The sequence below is a fragment of the Phoca vitulina genome, unplaced genomic scaffold, assembly GCF_004348235.1.
Source record: "Phoca vitulina isolate PV1807 unplaced genomic scaffold, GSC_HSeal_1.0 scaffold48, whole genome shotgun sequence".
Taxonomy (NCBI): domain Eukaryota; kingdom Metazoa; phylum Chordata; class Mammalia; order Carnivora; family Phocidae; genus Phoca; species Phoca vitulina.
The window spans coordinates 8,833,232-8,844,158 of NW_022589751.1; positions in this window are offsets into that span (position 1 = coordinate 8,833,232).

The window sequence follows — 10,927 nt, forward strand, 5'->3', positions numbered from 1 at the left end:
ATTTTTAGAGCAAAATTCAGAAGGTACAGAAATTTCCCATGTGCCCCCTACCCCATACATGCACGTTCTCCCCCATTATCAACGTCCTGCCCCAGAGTGGTATATTTATTACAACTGATGAATCTACACTAACACATCATAATCACTCAAAGTCCATAGTTTACATTATGGTTCACTCTTGGTGGTGGACATTCTATGGGTTTAGACAAAAGTATAATGGCATGTACCCATCATTACGGTATCATACTATGTATTTTCACTGCTAAAAATCCTCTGTAATCTGTTTATTCATCCCTCCCCATGCCGTCCCTTTCCCCCATCCCCAACCCCTGGCAACCACTAATCTTTTTATTGTCTCCACAGTTTCTCCTTTTCCAGAATGTCATATAGTTGGGGCCATACAGTACATAGCCTTTTCGGATTGGCTTCTTTCACTTAGTGATATGTGTAAATTTACATCATGTCTTTTCATAGCTTGTTAGCTCTTTTTAGTGCTGAATATTCCGTTGTCTGGGTGGATCACAGTTTATCCACTCACCTACTGAAGGACATCTTGGCTGCTTCCAAGTTTCAACAGTTATGAGTAAAACTGCTATCAACATGTATGCAGGTTTTACTGTGGATGTCAGTTTTCAGCTCTTTGGGGTAAGTACCAAAGAAGTGAGATTCCTGGGTTGTGTGGTTAAGAGTATGTTTAATTTTGTAAGAAACCACCAAACTGTCTTCCAAAGTGGTAGTACATTTGCATTCCCACCAGCAGTGAATGGGAGTTCCTGTCGCTCCACATCCTCATCAGCATTTGGTGGTGTCAGTGGGATTTTGGCTGTTCTGTAAGTGTGTAGTGTGTGTAGGGGTATGTAGTCTATAGTATCTCATTGTTTTGATTTGCATTTCCCTGATGATAAATGATGTGGAGCAACTTTTCTTATGTTTACTTGCCATCTGTATATCTGGGGAGGTATCTTAAGGTCTTTAGCCCAATTTTTAACCAGGTATTTTTTATGGTGTTTTTTTTTTAGTTTTATTCACTCATTTTAGAGAGTGCTTATGTGCGAGTCGGGGGAGGAGCAGAGGGAGAGGGAGAGAATCTCCAGCAGACTCAGTGCTGAGCACAGAGCCCGACACGGGGCTCAATCTCACAACCCTGCGATCATGACCTGAGCCGAAATCAGGAGTAAGATGCCCAAGCAACTGAGCCACCCAGGGTCCCCTCAGGTTATTTTTGTATTGTCAATTTTATGAGTTTTTTGTATATTTTGGGTATTCCACTTTTTTTTTATTTTAAGTAATCTCTATCCCCAACGTGGGGCTCAGACTCAAAACCCTGAGATTACGAGTTGAATACTCTATGGACTGAGCCAGCAAGGTGCCCCTCTTTGTATATTTTGTATAACAATCCTTTCTTAGATGTGTCTTTGCCAGTCTGTGGCTTGTCTCCTCATTCTCTTGACATTGTCTTTCACAGAGCCTAAGTTTTTTATCTGAATGAAATCCAGCTGATTATTTGTTATTACTTATGGGAGGGAATTACAAATACTGAAAGTCTGGCTGAATAAATACAGAACTGAGGCTGTTATACAATCAAGATATTACAAAGGTAACTATTGGAACAAACCTTCCTAATTATCAAAAGAAATACAGAAAACAAAGCAAGCAGTCTATATAGTAAAATATTTATAGATGGTATAAATACAAAAAAAGTATAACAATAGAACAGAAGACCAAACATACAAATAAATAAATATAAAAGGGCTAAACTCATTTCTTAAAAAGAATTTTAGACTGAATCACAAAGCAAAACTCAAATCTATGCTATATAACAGAGCTACAACAAAAATAAAATGATTCTGAAGGGTTGAAAACACAGGATGAGTAAAGAGATACCAAAAAAAAACCCTCAAAAAGCAACATCTTAATAACATACAAGGCTGAATTCAGGCCCAAATGTATTAAACCAACCAGAAAAAAGGGGGCAGTATATATAATGCTAAAGATTATAATTCACAGTAAAGATGAACAGTTAATATCTGTGAATCAAATAATTTTGCAACAATATTATGTGAAAGCAACAGAGGATATAAGGAGAAATGAAAGAAAAACCTAGGTAGTAGGAAACTGTAATTCATCTCTTTTGGTCCATGGCAGATTGGTAATTTAAAAAATAAGTAAAGCTCTAAAGATCATAATAACATTATGATCTAACTGTCATATATGGAGAGGTTCTGAGAAGGGAGATGGTACGGACCTGGTGGACAAGATCACAGAGGACACTGACAGCGTCACCTGTGCCAATAGCAAAACTCTCAGTCTTCTCAAAAGTTTTTAACAACTGGAATTGCTTCCTTTGTTGACCCGTCTGGGTGCCTACGATCACAATGCCTTGACTTGGCCTCTTTGCTAGCTGCCAGCTAATCTGCAGCTCACCCAAAGAAGAGAAAATCTGTGGTTTCCAAACTGCAAAAATATTCCCATTTTTGCCTTCATTAGATGAAATTAACCCATTACTGGTTTCCTTTGAACAAGTAAATAGTGTACTAATAATTATTATATCTAAGTTTTCTTTGATAATATTAAACTCTAATGTGAACTTTCACAAAACTTGACTATATATTAATCCATGAAGAAAACAGCAATCAATTCCAAAATGTAGAATTAACATTGTATAGTCATGGTAGAAAACATACTTCCATGAAAATTCGATGAAAAAAATATAGATAATAGGACCAAAACCAAAAGAAAGTCAAAATGCCAACAAGAACAAGTAAACCAAGCAAAAACAGAAGGAAAGAAATAAGATAAATGCAGAAATTAAAGAATTATAAAAGAAAAAAAAACCTGATACATGCCTGCAGTGCAGCTAGAGAAAAGAAAACAGTTTAAAAACTGAAAAGAAGGGGGCGCCTGGGTGGCTCAGTCAGTTGGGCGTCTGCCTTCGGTTCAGGTCATGATCTCCAGGTCCTGGGATCAAGTCCTGCATCGGACTCCTTGCTCAGTGGCAAGTCTGCTTCTCCCTCTCCTTCTGTGATTTCTGTCGCTCTCACTCTCTCTCTCATAAATAAATAAATATATTTTTAAAAATTGAAAAGGAGGAGGTAAAACTGCCACTATTTGCAGATATGATTGTACACCTGGAAACTCCAAGATAACCAACTGAAAAACTATTACAGACAATAAGTGAATTCAGTAAATTGACTGGGTGCATAATTAAAATAGCTTTCATATATACAAACAGCCACCAGTTAGATTTAATGAAAGATATATTCAATTATAATGGCCACCAAAAGAAGATAAAATGCCTAGCAATAAACATAAGAAATGTGGAAGATCAATATGAAGAAAACTTTAAATACTTGTGAGTGACACAAAAGAATACTTGAACAAGTCATGCCATATTTTTTTAAGATTTTATTTATTGAGAGAGAGAGCACAAGCGGCACAGAGGGGCAGAGAGAGGGAGAAGCAGGCTCCCCACTGAGCAGGGAGCTCGACATGGGGCTCGATCCGAGGATCCTGAGATCATGACCTGAGCCGAAGACAGACGCTTAACTGCTGAGCCACCCAGGCACCCCAGTCATGCCATATTCTTAGAGAGGAAGCATCAACATCATAAAGATGGCAATTCTTATATTCATCTATAAATTAAACAACCTCACAAGCCAATTTTTAAAAAATGAACTAAACAAGAATAAACAGGAAAATTCTGAACAAGGAAAATGAGGGGAGATGAGCTCTCTGACATATTAAAATATATTACAAACCTGCAATAAATAAGTCACTGTGCTACGGGCAAATGAGTTGACAATTCAATGAAACAACAGAAATTCCAAAAATAAACCTAAACCTATATGGAATTTAATATGTGATAAAGGTAGCATCTCAAGTCAGTGGAGGAAAGTATGGATTATTCAATAAATTGAGTTGGGTCATCTGGGGTAGCCATCTGGAAAAATAAAATTGATCCCCATCAAAAATTTAAATTTTGATCAAAGAGAAACCATGGAAGAATTATTTTATAATCTCAAGGAGGGATTACCTTTCTAAGTATGTATACGAAATCTAGAAGCAATAAAATTTAACTATATAATTTTTTTCTGCATGACAAAAATCACCATAATCAAAGTTAAAAGACAAATAACAACATGGGTCAAGTATTTGCAATTAATCTCCAGGCAAGAGCAAATTTTCTTAACATAAACACGGAATGATATAAACAGGCAGTTCCCAGAAAAAGAAAATACTGATGTCTCTGAAGAAAAGATGCCTAACTTCATTTTGAAGTTTGATAACAGTGTTGGTGAGGTGGTAGGCCTTATCCTACTTTACTAATTGGGAGTGTCTGATGAAGCAAGTTCTAGGAAGGGCAGTTTGGCAATATGTGTCATGATTACAAATGCAAAAATACTTTAACTCAGAAATTCCACTTCTAGGATTTTATCCTGCACGTAAAGTTATATATATTGAATGTGATAGATACAAATTATTTATTTCGTCATTGCTGGTAAGAACAAAAGATTATAAACAACTTAAATGTTCATCCATTGGGGACTTTGTTTTACTATTACAGTGGCATTTAAAAGAACAAAGTATTTATATAAACTGATACAGGCAGTCTCCAAGATATATCAAAGCACAGAGTAATGCTACCATTATACCAATGCTTACAGGGTCTTATGAGGAGTCTTTTTTGTCTATCAGTGTGCACTTGGAAAATGAAAAATATAAAGCAGAATGGCATAACTAATCATTTCTTTGGCACCTTTACACACATACATATTTACATCATCAGTATATTGAATATGTAACTTTCTACTCCACAATACATCAACAATTTTTCATGAAATTAAAATATATCCAAATTAAAGTATATCCAAATATATGTTAGAAGAGTTGTTAGTATTAAATTATATGAATACAATATATTTTAACCATTTTGCAATGTTTCGAAATGATTTAAAAAATGCTCTAATGAACATGTATTTTACCACTTTCCCAACAATGACCAGGGGGTGTTGGTTATGAGGCTTAAAAACATATCTCAGAGGGGCGCCTGGGCGGCTTAGTCAGTTAAGCCTCTGACTCTTGGTTTCTTCTCAGGTCATGATCTTGGGGTCATGAGATCAAGCCCCCATGTCTTGCTCTGTGCTCAGCGGGGAGCCTGCTCAAGATTTTCTCTTCCTCTGTCTCTCCCCTGTGCTCGCTCGCTCGCTCTCTCTAAAATAAATACATAAATCTAAAAAAAAAAAAAACACATATCTCAGAAACCAAAGATCTAGATGGCTCTCCCAGGTGTGTTTTTTCAGGACATTTTCTCTTGTATGAAAGCAACTAAGAATGTAAGAGCAAGAACCAAATATTTGCATCAACATTCACATGATTTCTGCAGTGCCTTTTCCTCTAAAGCCCAGCCACCAGGGATCAAGGAGAGTGTAAGTTATGACCAGAAAGCAACACGTGTTACGAGAGGGGTGCTCTGATGTCCAAACATTTTCAAGTTTACAATTAATGTAAAAGGACATAATTACATTAATTGCATTACATTGATGTATTACAATTAATTAATGTCTTATATCAATGTATGCATTTAGAGTTCACAGAGCTTCCTCATAGTTTTAATCTCATTAAAGAGATTTTATTTATTTATTGAGGGAGAGAGAGAGCGCGCAAGTGGGGGAAGGGAGAGGGACAAGCAGTCTCCTCGCTGAGCGCACAACCCATTCCGGGGCTCAGTCCCACGACACTGAGATCATGACCTGAGCTGAAATCAAGAGTCAGATGCTTAACCAACTGAGCCACCCAGGCACCCCTCTCATTTGCGAGTTTTTAAGAATGTAAAGGGGAATATTAGCTTCCTGTTATAGATGATGAAAACTGAAGCCCAAAGATTTTGATTGTTCAGTTGCAAGAGAGTAAAACCCAGGTATATCATCTGCTGTGCTTCTATGAATTTTGACAATCTTCATATTGGCTACAATCTGAAAAGAGAAAAAAAAAGATGACATTTTATCTTTTTTATTTTTTATATTTACATTTATTTTTATTTTCTGTATGCTGTTCAATTCTTCCTAGTTAGAGAATGTTTAATGTTGAAACACTAGAAGTCATTGAATCCAATTTCCTACTTCAGCATTAGTGGGTCATGAAATCAACTTAGTGGATCAGACTCAGCAAACTGAATAGAAAAGAATGGAATAGAATATATGAATGTACTGCCCTAGTAGGAATAAGTATTTTATTAAACATTTCTAACTCTGCGTCACAGTCAAAAACTTGAAAACACTACTTAACCCCATGTTCTCAAACACCAGGGTGCATAAGAATCATTTAGACCTCAAGTCCAAGGGATTCTGATTCAGTAAATCTGGACTGGGAATCAAGAACCGGCATTTTTAGAAGGCACTACAGGCAGTTTTGATGCCGATAGGAGGGTGTGCTGCTGCCAAACAAAGCACTTCTACTGTACATGCATGTCTTCTCCAGAAGGTTCCCAAGATGGAGACATCCTTTTGCTGCAGAAAGCCACCTCGGTACAGACGTGCAGGGCTAGGTGGCACGTGCCCGCAGATTACAGCCTGTCCTCATGTCGGTCTGCAGATCCTTCCTGTACCTGCCTCCATTCTTAGGTATTAATTTACTGGGCCAGCGACATGTCTGAGAAGGGTGACAACCATGACTAAGATCTGGATCTCTTACATGGTTAAGTGGTATATGTGATGTGAGCTGGTGTCAGTATGTGTCCTCAAGTGCTCTTTGACCTTGATTATTCTTAACACAACTGTGAATACTTTTACTTACGAGGCTACAGGCTCTGTGCTTGGCATTAGAGGGATTACAAAGATGTCTGCCCTGGAAGTCTTCTTAGTCAGCTACCACCACTACCCCATGCCAACACACAGAAAGCAAGAAAGTGGCTCAGCAAATATTTTGTCTTTGCTTCTTGCAGAGGTGCCTCACGGTTTTCAGATGCCAGGAAGTGGCTAATAATCTGAGATGATGGGATTGTACCCTCCAACTGTACCCCTTTCTTCCTTCTTTCACACAGCCAAGGGAAACACTGTTCATGCACTTAAGGAAATATAACCTCTGCTGGTCCTATTATCAAGGCATCACAAAATAATGCGTCATCCTAGAAACCATGTTCTCCAAAAGGTCTTGAGAAATACATAAAGGATTGTTTGGGTATGTGCTGCATATCAGCAATTAGTCCACTTAGGAAGAGTCACGTTTTACAAAAATTTCTCCCAGTGAGGTGCTAAGTGAAAGCAGTCTTTGGGTTATAGAGAGGCTCAAAATTCCCTTAATCACAAATCACTTTAGGGTGGGCCCCTGGGTAAGTCTTAACCGGTTCAAAGACAACTAACTTAATTTGATCATCTCAAAGGATGTTTGTAAAAGGGTTTAACATAGTTATTGTTGGGTAGTGGGACTGTGGATGATTTCCATTTTTTCCTTGGTAACTTTGTGTTCTTTTTCTACAGTAAATATGGATTATTTTTACAATTGGGAAAAATACATTTTATTTTTTTTTTTACCGATAATAAAAATCTCAGATCAAGTAGACTGACTTCTTCACCCCATGCTTCAAAGAGGTTCTAGATGAAAGCCGTAGTAAGTACTCATGCAGGTTTCTTTTTAATAGGATCCCATTCTCAGTGCCCAAAGATGTTACTGAGCAGCAAACAAAAAACCAGCAGGCTTTCAAGAATGGTCATTTACTGATTCAAAAATTGTAATACATCAACTTCACAATAAATCAATTCGTTCTATAACTATAGACAACTCTAGGTGACCCCAAACACTTATATTAAAACCCAGAGGTCTCTTGCTAACATAACAATAACACCCTCAAACAGAGCCCTCAAGAAGATGGTGATGGTTTTCCACTTTGAAGAGGATACATTTTCAGCATAAGATGGCTTTAGGAGGAGGGGATTCCAACAGACAAACATGTGCTTGCACTGTTTCCACAAAAGCAAAGCAGTTTTGCCAACTGTTAGAAACATGATAAAATCATAGTATATAAACTGTAAATAAAACATGTTCTGTCTGTTCCATAACAGTATAAAAGCATGTTATTTTAATCCAAACAGAAAGGCTTAGCCATCTAAATCCAAATAATCTAAGGCCCCCACTTCCACCCTAATATTTTTAATTTGCCTAAACTTTTGGGATGCCCTCTTCTGTGGACATTTGAAGAGGAGTGTGCTCTGTGGAAGCCATTCCTGCATGACTGTTTCTATGACTTTGGAAGAGTTTCCCACGTATCTGTTATATAAATAATAGGAAGTCAAAGATCTTGAATAAGATTAAGATCAATCATGAAATCCTCTGGAGATGGCCAACAAAGACTTCCTCCACTCAAATGTTACCACTATCAATTTCTTAAAATCTCAGGTGCTGTGGAGACAAGCATTTAGGGGAGGGAAAAAAAAAAAAACCCAAAGCAAAATATTTAAAATACTTATTATACCTGCTTATTTTGAATGTTTACCGAATAGCAGGGTAGAAAAAGTCCATGCTGACATTTTGTTCACCAAAGCATTGTCATCACCAGAAATAGAAGAAACCTCAGAATCTGATCCAGAACTTGGAAGAGTATGGAAAATAGAACATCACAAGAGAGATCTGAAATGGTAACATTCTAAAGATTTGGGGGATGACATTTTTGTCCATACTAACAGGAGTTTTCACTGATTGTACTGAGCATCACTGGACTTGAAAATCTGTTGTTTTTTTTCATTGTAACTTAACAGACATCATTGCTCCACAAGGCAACTCCCACGCAGGTAGCTGTGACTGAGGGTAGTGTCTAGTTTCATTCAGGAGCCTATTCTAGGGCTCAGAGAATATCTGGATAGGGCTGTGGACAAGGCGTGTATGGCACAGACTGCGTTACCTACCCCAAAACCAATTCAGCCTCTGTAACAGAACCCAAAATTTTAGCTGGGCACATGGTCAGGTAGCTAAGATGACTTTCCCACCCTAACTTCCAGTTAGGCATGGCCATGTGACTAAGTTTCGGCCAACGAAATATAAGTGGAAGCATTGTTTGGGACTTCCAGAAAGTCTCCTTTAAAAGTGAGGGCGACAGAGATGCCCAAGGACACAGACCAGTAAGTGGGGAGCTGGACTCAAACTCCTCTAACTGTGTGACTACTACACGCTAAGGACAGGGTGAGAGCGTGTGAACCATCCAGAGCAGAGTTTGGCAAGCTTAGGTCTGCAAGCTAAGAATAATTTTTATCTTTTTAAATGGTTGAAAAACAATCTAAAGATGGTTTGGGGGATTTCAGGGTCTATAAGTAAAGGTTCATTGGCACACAGCCACATTCATTCACTTACATGTTGTCTCTGGCTGCTTTTAAGCAGAGCTGAAGAGTTGTGACATGACCTACAAAGCCTAAACTATTGATTATCGGGCCCTTACAAAATAAGTTTATTGATCCCCGACCTAGAGAAAGGGAGGAGGTACGGCTCCAAGAGGGTGTGTGGCTGGGTAGGGACAGTGCAACTCTGGTACCCATACTAGAAGTTCAAGTGGCCAGGAGATGAGGTGTCACACTGCCTAGTAAAATCAGTTGCTCATCAATATTTGTGCACTTGACAAAAGAAGATGCAAGTATGGCCAATAAGCACAGAAAAAAGATCCTCAGCACCAGTAGTCATCAAAGAAATGCAAATTAAAACCACGATGAGATACTACTACACACCCACTACAATGGCTATAATTAAAACGACTACATATTGGTGAGAATGTGGAGGAACAAGAGCTCTCAGATATTGCTGGTGGAAATATAAAATAACACAATCACTCTGGGAAAACAGTTTGGCAGTTTACTATAAATTTAAGGATCCACTTACCACATGACCTAGCCGTTCCACTCCTTGGTATTTACGCACGACAAATGAAAACATATGTCCAAACAAAAGCTAGCCCCAAATGAGAAACAATCCAAATGTCCATCAATAGGTGAATGGACAAATTGTGGGATATCCACACAGTGGAATAATACTCAGCAATAAAAAGAGACAAACTACAGATATATAAACAACATGGATGAACCTCTAAAACATGCTGAATGAAAGAAGCCAGACCCAAAGGAACACATTCTATACATGTCTCCCACTTTTTGAGTTTGTGTTACACTGCTTTGCTTTTAGGAAAGACCCACAGGAGTACCTGTTTTCCCTAACCAAAAGAAATCCAGAGAGGATATTCACTTTTGATGGAAACGTGTAAGGCAAAAATAGCATCCAGTGCTTGTTTTGCAGCAAGCCATTACAGGGGCAGCCCGAACCCCAAGTAGCAAGAGCAGCCAGCCCCACGAAGCTCCCTCCCCAGGAACTACACTCAGCATCTCAGCATCAAGCTGCCATAGCTCTGAACTGTGTCTGTGAGCATGTTCTTTATCCTGATTTATTTTGTGCATTCGTTAGCAAGATGCATCTCTTTTTGGGTCTGGGAACACTCAATCTTCCATATAAATTAAGGGTAAATGCTACTTTGCTTTACACCATTTTGGCTTATGAAGGTTTCATAGGAATGCTTTCAGATAGTGGGGTTATCCATAACTCTAGGAAAGACAGGTTTATTTCACACTGATAGAGCCTCATCTCATGGGTGTTACTTCCAATGGCTGCGTGGGCCGGGGACTTGGGTGGGGGAGGATTCAGTGGGAGAGGACACACCGAGACCTTTTAGGGTAATGCTAATGTTCTGTATCTTGACTGTGGTGGTTATACAGGTGTATGTATTTGTGTATTTTGTTGTATGAATATTAATGAGTTTGATTTTAAAAAAGGGTGCCCATGTCTTCAGGACCCATTAACAGGGTGAAGCACTGATGCTGAGTATCGCCGTGAGTCCATGCAGCCATACGAAATCCACATGGAAGAGAAGAACAGAGACGAAAAGCTTACTTGCCAGATT